Source organism: Liolophura sinensis, chromosome 7, assembly GCF_032854445.1.
Source record: "Liolophura sinensis isolate JHLJ2023 chromosome 7, CUHK_Ljap_v2, whole genome shotgun sequence".
NCBI lineage: Eukaryota > Metazoa > Mollusca > Polyplacophora > Chitonida > Chitonidae > Liolophura > Liolophura sinensis.
The window spans coordinates 15,260,926-15,271,140 of record NC_088301.1 but is presented as its reverse complement, the minus strand read 5'-3'; positions in this window follow the sequence as shown (position 1 = coordinate 15,271,140).

Genomic DNA, 10,215 nt, shown 5'->3' with positions numbered 1-10,215 from the left:
GTTAAACAACTGAGAGAAATGGGTTACTTAGCTGCCTCAGCGTTCTTAGATAACGTCATGCCCGACGTTTCTGTTTATTGAAAGAAAATATAAACTAGAGTTGTGATTTAAAAATATACTGAAGGTTAGTATTCATATTTTGACTCTCCTCATTTGTCTTAAAACCATTATCTTCTTTTTCGAGTTTTTTTCATGTATTTAAGTTGTAGAAACATAAAACAAGACAAAAAATCTTTGATAGGCATCTTTGTATCCAGCATTGTTTACTAACTGCTCTTGTGTCATTCGAAGTCGGTGGTCGCTAAACTTTGTCCACATTCCCGCCATGCTAATGATTTGTGGTGTGCAGATGTATGTTTTCGAATGACAAGGGCAAATTTGCCATAGCTGCGACATCCCGCATATTGTCGTTGTAGTCTTTGAAGTTGAAGGAAGCAAATATGTACCCCAGTTATTAACATCTTCAGCTGGCCGCCATTTTGTAAGTTCACACATCCAGCCTCGTTTATTTAGCATGGCCCAGCTGTGAAGAGAATTCATTCCGGTGTTCTTTTTTTTTCTTACAGAATGTGGTCATACCCGTGGTGATTCTCGGTTTCATGGGAAATCTTTTCAATATTGGGGCCCAGTACGTCTTTGTGTTTGCCTTAGATCTCAAGACAAGGTAGTGTTTACCTCCTTCTTGTAAGGGTACCACTATCGTAGAGTAAAGATGAGAAACAAGTGGTTTGTTTAACTCTCAGATCAGGGATAGGCCTTACACAAGATCAAACAAACAACCACGAAGCCGCGTGAATAATTTCAATACACATATTTTAACAAAATAGACAAATAATACAACTGACAATTATATACAAATAATTACAAAAATATATAGTCTCTTACTGATGACAGCGTCCGGATGGAATTTTCCCAAAGACGAGTCAGTCCACGTAACTGTAGAGTCCACAGTTAAGAGGTATTCCTCAATCGACGATTGACAGAGAGTTTATCGATTTCACCGGAAGCAATTTTATTTGCGTTACAGAGGATCCGCCGTTGCGCAGACGCTGTCATGGTGCGTTACTTGCTTGGCAACACTGGTCTACACCTGGAACAGGGGACTCTTGGGACGCACCTGGACTGGTAAGGGGGACAACTTCTATCACCCCTCAGACGTAATGCCGTAATTGTCATGTAAATCACAGAAAAAAATGATTGTGTTTGTTTTCTTGATATGTTGCAAAGAAAAATGCAATTTTCTACCATTAGACGAGATTTAAATGTACCCTGCTACGGATCTTTGTAAACCATCCAGAGTTAAAGAAACAACAGTCGCAGCTCATCTTATTTCATTTCAGGAGCATCATGGTTAGTGTTAGAGGACTGGGGACACTTCATGAAGCTGGCCATCGCTGGACTTATCATGACCATCACTGAATTCTGCACCTATGAATGTGGGCTATTCTTAAGCGGTGAGACTTCCTACTAACGTTATTTATAATCCGTGGAGGTCTCCTGGCGGAGGTGGTTGACGTGCCAGAACGGCGCAATGACCAAGCAGTCTCTCACCAATGCAGTCGCTGTGAGTTCAAGTTCCAAAATGGGTGGAGTTTAGGTGTTTATGTACAAAAAGTGTACTAGTGCCCAATCCATACACCGAACTATGGACTGCACTTGACTTGAGGATTTTTCTTTATTTATTAAGCAACAGTACAGGCCAAAGCCCTGTACACATTGTGTAAATTGTTGTGCAGCCTCGATAGATCGTAGAATGGAGACATTCCAAAAATCACTGACTTCTGACAAATCGCAACACGTGAACGAGGATTTGTGCATACTTTCAAAACAATCAAGGACACGTGTTCTTTTTTTTTTTAGGGCTGCTTAGCGTGACGGAGCAGGGGGCAGTGTCAGTCGGATTACAGATAGACTGGTGCGTTTTCGTTGTGAGTAGGATTGCTATTATAAACTTGAAAATCCTTGATTTTATGACGATAAACAATAACAAAATAAATGAAGACACTGGTATATGCTAACCTGTAAATGAAAAAATGGTGGGAACTGCACTATATTATAAAGCCGCCTTGCTGTATGTAATGTTAAATTAATATTTATACTCATGAGCATGGCGCCATGATGTAGTCTGCCTTTGTACAGTGCGAAAACGTTTCCTGAAATCCAGTGTCCCCGGAACAGTACAATAAAGTATTCGCATTGATGTCTTGATTTGTTTAGAATACTCCGATATGTTGTCAGCACACACGTCCCTTTTCATTGTCTTTGATGTATATATGAATGCACTGTATAGATAAACTTTAGTGCCGTGTCAAAGATCAGTCAAATATTTTAATGATTATTTCTAAATCACACAATTTCATATGTTTCAGTAACATAGTTCTGGAATCCGGACACTGTTAACTGCTGTAATCCTGTTGAAGACATGTAAATATATAAATCTTGAACATATTTGAAGGGGATGCTAAAATCAGTATTTCAACAAGTTAAAACGTTAATCCAACAGATAATTCTTCGTTACCCAGGTCACCATAGGCCTTGGAATGGCATGCAGCATCAGGGTTGGTCAGAATCTCGGGGCTGGGGACAGTGACGGGGCCAAGACCTCATTTCGGGTGGCTTTAATAACTTTAAGTAAGTACAGTGTTATATGTAAAGTGACAAAACCACAATTAGGGACTTCATACTCTTGAAAATCAAAGGCAAAGAAAACACAAGACCATTAAACACTGCACGTCTATGTCAAAAAAATTCAGTTACGTCACCTCACCTTTATTTTTTTTTTTATATTCACCAACGGGCACAATTCCTGACTCATTACAAAAAGACAAATTTACTATTGCGCAAAAAGGCTATTCCAGTAGTAATTACAGTGTCTACATAGTGGATAAATCTGCTTGTCACTCAGAGTTCCTGAACACCGAGAGTATATGCCATAAAATCAGTATTTGAAATTAAATTTTTGAAAGCATTTATTTCTCATAAAAAAGAAAGTATTCTTTGATATTATTTCTAGCAGCCTATCTGGTCATACATGAATAGTCAGACTTTCTTGTAATACAACCACCATCACAAAAAATAAATGTACCACTAACTTTGAAAAGTCGAATACCCCGAAATTAAGCATTCTCGGAGAAAGAATTGACATATTAGATAACAACTGAACGAGACTCACTTGTGGAAATCCACTTAATAATTGTTGGAAGTGAGTGGACTACGATTCTGTCTGTAACCATTTTCTGTGAACGCACCTATTTCGTTTTTTCTACCATTCTTATTGGTTATTTGCAAAACATAATGCGCATGACTAATGTGTACACGTACGTGTTTTTAGGATTACGATACTTCAACTATTTAGTATAGTATACACTTTTAAGTTGTAATCTGGATTTAGGGAAATGGAATGTAGCAGTGTACTATCGTTGCACCAAATTTCACCAATGTAATAAATATGCATGAGCTTTTGTGGCTCCATTCGGTGAATTTTATGTTTCAAGCTATCGAGCATAGAATATGAATTTATGTAAACCTTGTCAGTGCAGTGGTGGATGAAAGGCTTCACATAGATTAGTACTTGATTTAGTGGCGTCGGGCGAGAAGGATGCTTGTATAGCAGATTAATAGTGACATATTTTTTTATTTATTGCAGGTTGTCTTAATGTTATTACACTAGCAGTTTTATTTAGCGTGAAAAACGTTGTGGGGTCTCTATTTTCCACTGACAGGTGAGTGACATGCGAAGATTTTTAGTCGTTGAGTGTTTCTCGGAGGTTTAGTTAGTTATTTCAGTGGTGTTTTACGCGTCACACAAAAATATTTCGCTTATACTAAGGCGGACAACATTATGTATGGAGGAAACCGGGCAGACTTGAACCCACAGCGACTGCATTGGTGAGAGGACCGTGGGTCACTGCGCCACGCAAGCAACCCCCCAACCCCCATGCCCCGGCCCCGCTTCACTCTCTGAGATTTAAGTATTATTCAAAGGATGCGCAGATTCGACTTGTCGAATGTCGCATGTAGAAACATAACAAATCTGTCTTATGATGTTTCAGATAATGTTATTTGTCGTACGCCACAGTTGCATGAAATAGCACTTATTCTATTTTCATTTGATTAGTCGAATTTGATGGTTTGACGCGGTTTAACTGTTAAATATATGTATTTTCCGTAAGTATGGCCAAAGAGTTTAACTAAAATTACCTATTTGATCGGGTGTTTAATCGGGTATTGAAGAATGTTTCACTTGAACGATGGAAACCAGGTTCCGGGTGGAGGAAATGGGCCCAACCTGATGATGGACGAACACATGCGTCAGACAGTTTAAACACTTCATTATCAAATGTTATTTTATCGATACATATATTCATTTGTTCTAGTGTTGCCTTAACCTAATTGGCCTTAGGTGGGTCTGATTCTTAAGTGCTGTGCTTATCTTTGTGCTGCTATCAAATTGGATAAAATTAAGGACTAGTCTATTAACTCCATACCAATTCAATAGCTATACAGTAAAGAGGCTACTTGTGATAACTGTCTAACGGTACATTGTTTTTCAGGGCAGTCGTTAATCTAATCTCTCAAATGATTCCCATCTTCGCCATTATTCAAGTATCGGACGTGATAAATGTAAGTACATGTGTATGCTGACGAGCATTTGCAAGAAGGTATTAGCTTTCAGAATTAGCTTATACAGACAAGCATTTGCGGGAAATCATCATCTCTGAGTATTGGTTAAATGAGTTGATGTACAGACGTGAGACGATCGATGTAAATGTACAATGGTACTCAATTTACGCCCAGATCTACATTTTCGGTTAGATACTTTCTAAGTAGTTGCAGTCTGGATCGAACCAACCACTCGCTCGTATGAGTCTAGTTTCCTATAGGCCAAAAATTTGTCAGGTATACATGTATTTGGCGATGTGGTTTACTCTTGGAACTATGGTTTCGTGATTTACTTCAGGCTCTATGGTTTTGTGATTTACGCCGGGCGCTATGGTTTTGGGATTTACCCCGGGTTTTATGATTTCGTCATTCACGCCGGGGTGTATAATTTCGTCGTTTACTCTGGGCTTTTTGATCGATTACGTGTGACAATTTGCCAACCATCACGCTGTCGTCGCTGCTTTGGTTTTACACTGTAGGTTGTACGTAGTATTGTATTATATTATATCCCTGCATAAATCACAATTCTGATGGGTGATCTAAACATTCCCGAGGTCTCTGTGCCTTGTTTCAATGTTATTGTATGTTAAATGTGATGACACCAGAGCATTTTGAGTATTTCTGGATCAGCTTGCCAACCCGAAGCAATGATCAAGCCTCTCACCAATGCGATCGCTGTCAGTTTGAACTCCAGCTCAAGCTGGCTTCCTTTCTGGTCGTACGGAAAAAAGATCTGCCCTGTTCGGTTTCCTTCCATCCTAATGCTGACCTGCTTCGTACAAGTGAAATATTCTTGAGTACGGCGTAAAACACTGATCAAATAAATAAATAAGATTCTTCTTTCTCAGGGAATCTGTGGCGGCGCGCTTCGCGGATGCGGACAGCAGTGGAAGGGTGGTGTGCTGAACTTCATTTGCTATTGCCTGCTAGCATTGCCTGCCCTCGTTATTTTGATGTTTTATACTCCTTTGAGGTCATTGGGTAAGATGGATTTAATTCTATAACCACGTCTACGTATTTTACGGGAAGAGAACGCAATGCCGACTTTTTACTGTGTATAACAAGACATGTGATCATTAATAAGCATAGCTGGTATTTGAGTTTGAGGGCTGTACTATTCCATGGGACACAATGATTGCTTCCCTTTATAGAGTACAACAACGCTCTATGCAAAGAAGCAAGTCTTGTACCCCATGGAACAGGAGGCTTACTGTCAAAAAATGTGTTAAATTGATCAGAAAGTCTGACGTTTGAGTGATGCTAGAATGCATTGTTGTATTGGAGAACATTCTTCTGTTAAATATTCTATTAACTCAACACAACGATTCTATTAGACTGGCAGAATATCATGTTGGGTATTGCACAACATTGTGTTATAATAAAGGAACACCTTCTACCGTCGCTCCGACAACATGGTAATTTTAATTTTTTTTCAGTGTAGCGCCTGCTCTTGATACTTTAATGACAATACCCTGTGGCGTCATTCATTAAGGAAAACTATTATTTAATTAGATACTTTAACACTGATATTCCTCGGCTATCTCGTCTTGAGGATCATCTATTTCTGCCTGTTGGGTAATTTAGTTAACCTAGCCATGTATGCAAAGTGCCGGACTTAATAAAGTGAAGATGTGTTCAAAGCTCGTCCTTTTGAAATGACTCACTCGTTTAGAGATAATTTACCTACCAATATAGCTACATGTATGCGAAAAGTTTATCAAGTGCATGTTACATTTTATGTTTTCAGGGCTTTTCTGGGGCATTGTCATTGGTGTGGTACCCACGTCTTCCGTGTTCATCATTATTATGGCTCGAATGGACTGGGAAAAAAAGGCACTGCAGGTAATCTGACAATATTACACTCAAAAAAAAATAATCTGTTAATTTTAACAGAAAGTATGAGTGATGGTAGAATGTATTCTGTTACTAGAATATAATATCCTGTCATATTCAACATAATGTACTGTTAGTCTGATAGAATTGTTATGTTGAATTAATTGAATAAGTGTGTTATATTTAACACACTGCAAAACTGCATTTTAAAAGTTTTTATGTTTGTCGACAAAGTACTTTGTTAAATTAATTGTGTTAATCCATTTAACAAAGTAATGTGTTAATTTAACAAAATATGTAAACAGTTCATAAAACTAGTTTGTCAGATTAATAAACTGCTTTGTAGCAATTATACAAAGTAATCTGTTAATTCAAGACAATAGGTTATTACTACAGCAGAGAAATTTGTTAAAGGAGAAGAAACTTTTAATATCAATCAAATACCAATGAAAAGAGTATGTATTGGAGCTGCATGCCATAAAAAATACTAATATGTATCTCAAGTTGATAAATTATCAATAAAGTCAGCGCCATAATCCGCTGTGAGAGACTCTATTTTGTCCAAGAACTAGTCCTCAAGTCTTCTGTGTTAGGAGGAGAATTGCCGTCGGAAACCGCCGAAGTGCAGTTCGTACATTTCCGGTAGAACTCTTCTTCCCAGAAGGTAGCGAACAGGACAGTGCGTCGAGATTGTGTTAAGGTGCAAAACTCATGTACAAAACTTTATAATTAGAGTTTTTGAGTACCAGAATCAAATCAGAATCAACACGTATCATCAATAATTAATGACAGCGTTTTTGCATGAGAGAACTTGATATGATTTTTGTTTCATATAGCAGTCGAGTGTATTACACTGCTTGATCGCTAAAGTATTTTAAAAACAGTTTGCTGTCATTCTTTTAGGCCCTTGAGAAAAACAGACCAATGGTCCAGATTGGGACAGTACACCCAGCAGACTACATCGGGGAGGTGACTTCAGGTATGTGTTCAAAACGTGTTCGTCTGTGCGTTCATTACGTCAAATTTGTTATGTAATCCACAAAAACTGTACGTTTGAACACAGGAATTTTGAAAATAAAAGGCGAAGCTGCAAGGTTCAGAAATAACCAACGTAGATGTAACTGTGGAATATATTGGCTTAATAACAGTGTATGTGGTAAAAAATTTATGCTGCAATTCGATAAAATTTTGACCGCTGATTCTATGCTGTTGTTTTATACTTAGCACGACCACAGCCAAATTTGAGCCAAGTGGGAGTATTCAGCTTCAAAATATTTGGTTTTGTAAAGAAGATTATAGTTTTTGAACTTTAGCTTAAAATGAATTTGCAAAATAGGTAAATGAAATCGTGAGGCTCCTTTTGAGGGCTTCCACGACAATTTGTCAATTACCTAGCGAGATTTCCCTAGGGCTTTGCTCAAATTTATGTGTCGTCCTATATCTGAAATATTTTAGAATACGTTGTTAAATCTACAGTAAGTCGTATTAATAAGTAAATACATAAAATCAACATACTGTTGTAAAAGCAGGCAAGCTTAAACACGCTGAAAAAGGTAAGGAAGAGAGTAACACGACGGACAGGGAAAACTGGAATTGAATGACCCAAGTAAGACCAACTTTTTCCTGGGCCGAACTACCTTCATCTGTAATGTTCAGTTCGGTCATGGGCCCTTTCTACAGCTATACTGCGTAGCAGATTAGAACCTTCACATGGAAGCTTGTAAGGCATCAATTCTCTGTAGACATCAGAGGCATGTTTAAAGTCCAAAATTTTGGTCGTCCTTGGCTGAAATTGTACTACCACACCATAGAATCAGTGGTAAAAATTATCGATTTGATCTAAAAAATTATGAGTTAATTCTGGATTACAATATTAAGTTAAACCCTAAGTGACTTTGAGAAATCAGACTATGGCTGTTGATCGATACGACTGCTACCTCTTCTGCCATACGCCATAATGTTTGTCCGGTATTAGGAGAGCGGCAGTTAGTTCCACTATGCATGAACCTAATAACCGTCATATGAATAAAATATTATGGAGAGTGGAATTTAAGACGAATTCATTAAATGAACAAATAAATAAGTAAATCATAAGGTTCGTTGGCTACTACGTCCACACAGAAGCCGTAAAAATATTATTTGCCTAAATTTGGCGGGTAAAATTCAGGGTATTGAACATCTCAGAAATACTGACATGACAATGATACACATCATTAGCCAGTTTACCATGAAAATGTATCGTATTTTTTCTCTTTTGTCCCTTAGATCGGACGAGCTATTCAAAAGAAAAACAAGACCAGCTTACATCGCACATCTTGAACGAAAAGACGTCACTAATACATAAGAACGCCCCAAATGGACGAGCCAAATTTCAGTTGGTTATGAAGCGAGTTGCCGCCTGTTTTGTGGTTCTCATTGTCTTGGTTGCAGGTATCTGTACCCAAGTGTTCATTAGAGTCTGAAGCATAAATTGTCAATACAACCAGAATGTTCATTAGCTTGTGAGTTAATGTAGTTGCAACCCAAAATGTTGTTGTCAGTACTCGTAGTTACAGGCATCCGCTTATTACAGGCCGAATTTGTATGAGTTACAGCCTAAAATGTTGTTGCTTATGTTCTGGTCATTGGCGTCAACACCCGAGTGTTTGTCAATTTTGTAGTTACCGGCATCTGTATCCGAGTATTCATTAAAGTGTGAGTTTATTTTAATCCCTTTTTACCTGTAAATGATAAGGTCTGCCAGTATAGTCATAGGTTTCCCCGGGCACTGCCCGCCTTCCTCCCACCGTAATGCGGGTCACGGTATAAGTGAAATATTCCCGACTACGGCATAATACACCAATCAATTAAATAAATAAAAAAATTATACTGAACAAAAATATAAACGTAACACCTCATATTTTGAAAAAATTAACTGCGTTATCAAATTCATTTCAACGCCGTTTTTCACGGGGGCATAAAATGGACTCTTAGCAATACATTTCCATAACCGATGAAAACGAACAATCGATGGTAACTCTGAGGCAGGTTAGGAAACAGGGGTGGGGTCACTTTAGGAAATTCCACACTTCAGTACCGAGTTTGTCCGCCGTTTGCATGCTGCACTGCTGCATGTACACATGGTCGACGCATTGATGAGATGGTGTTACCCGGAACTAAGTCTCCGACGGACACGCCGGTCGAGGGCATCCCACAGGTGTTCATTTGGGGACAAATCAGGTGAATATGCTGGCCAGTCGAGCACATCAGGGTTTTCGGCTTGTAGAAATGCTCCGCATACACCAGAAACATGGGGACGGGGGTTGTTGTGCAGTAATGTTACCCATGGTGCCAGACAACTTGGGCGACAAATGGGCGCAGGATTCGCTTCTCTGATGCGATTCCCAACCGTGTGAGCGGAAATCAGTCTGTTTCATTAGCTATGGCCGTGGCAGGCCTGAAACGGTCGCGGAGGTGGAGGCGAATATGGCGATCTTGGTCGGGGTCGTTACACGGGCGATCAGCTGTCGTGGCGATCTCTTCATGACGTCTTCTGAGACGATCTAACGTTGACACTTTACAGTTAAGGGCTCTAAGAGTCATGTCAGCGTTCAACATGCTGAAAACGTGCTCTCCTGGTTTTGTGGCAGCCTTGGCATCGTGCCTTTTGAGAGAACTTGTAAGGTATGTGTGGCCTTTTGTACACCTGAGGGTAAGGAGTGCCAGGGAAAACCTTACAAA